The sequence below is a fragment of the Ailuropoda melanoleuca genome, chromosome 5 (genome assembly GCF_002007445.2).
Source record: "Ailuropoda melanoleuca isolate Jingjing chromosome 5, ASM200744v2, whole genome shotgun sequence".
Lineage (NCBI taxonomy): Eukaryota > Metazoa > Chordata > Mammalia > Carnivora > Ursidae > Ailuropoda > Ailuropoda melanoleuca.
Genome location: NC_048222.1, coordinates 96395653 through 96396693, shown reverse-complemented (window position 1 = coordinate 96396693; position 1041 = coordinate 96395653). Strand labels below are relative to the sequence as shown.

Sequence of the window (1041 nt, the reverse complement as noted above, 5' to 3'; positions counted from 1 at the left end):
ATTTTGGCTTTGACTCCTTTGGGCTCCAAATGAAACATTAAAAAGTCTTCAATTTCAAAAAAATGAATTTTTATTTCTTTGAATTCTAAGTTATAAAAAATTCTTTAATTTACTCTGGGAGATTTAGAAAGTTCATATTCTAATTTAAATATATTACAAAAATGTTAAATAAATAAATATATATTTATATCTTACATTTTATACTCTGCAAGTTTTTTTTTTTTTAAACACTTTTGAATCTAAATTGACTCTTTGCTGGGAATGCTGATGTTTGCTCATGTGCTTTTTTTTTTTTCTTTTCTTAATTTCAGGGGAAAGTGCAATTGCACTCATCCACTACCACAAATTCTGAGGTCGAGTTTCCCACCTTTGGGGAAATTGCAGGGGTCAGCACATCCGGAATGCAATGGATAAGCCTCACCCTGGGAAAACCACTTTTGTGATCATGGTATCTCCCCTTCCAGGTAAGTATTGCTCCTGCACTTTTTAGCATCACAGCATGAGCAATTTACCTAAGGAGTTTATGTATGGATTCTGTTCAGCCCTAGTGGAAAACTTGCTCTGAAGAGTGCTTTGGTTTTGCTTTTCTGAGTACACCAGGAGTATCAGTATTCAGGGACTGATTTTTATGATAGTTTCTCAACTTGGTCATTCTGTACTAGTGAGTTGGGCATAAATTTCCACTTCAAAACAATGTATGATATAGCTCATGGTTACCAATTATCTAGGTAGGTTCTTTTTTTTTTTTTTTTTTCAACCTAGAAACCAGGCAGTGATAGAAAGTCTTTGCCATCTTCCTTTGTTATAGCGAGGTTCTTTGTTTCGCCTGGTTCACTGTTTTACTAATTATGGACCCCATCAAGGCTTCCTGCTATATATGAGGGTCTAACTTCAACTCGCATCTCGCGTGGTCTCGGCTCTCATGTCCTTTCCCGGTGTAGGCGGTCGCACAGACCTTCGGTTTCTAGTGTAGTCCTCTGTCCCATGCCAGAGTAGCCAGTAGATCCCCTCAACTATGTGCTAACTGAACTGGCTTTTGTT

At 37.3% G+C, this 1041-nt stretch overlaps 1 non-coding gene across 1 annotated transcript; it reads right to left on the bottom strand.

Annotated features, from left to right (window-relative positions):
• Positions 1 to 310: 310 nt before the first annotated feature.
• On the bottom strand, positions 311 to 472 carry LOC117802520. Its single transcript, XR_004625894.1, has one exon. It is a non-coding gene; the product is annotated as a U1 spliceosomal RNA (small nuclear RNA).
• Positions 473 to 1041: the final 569 nt, after the last annotated feature.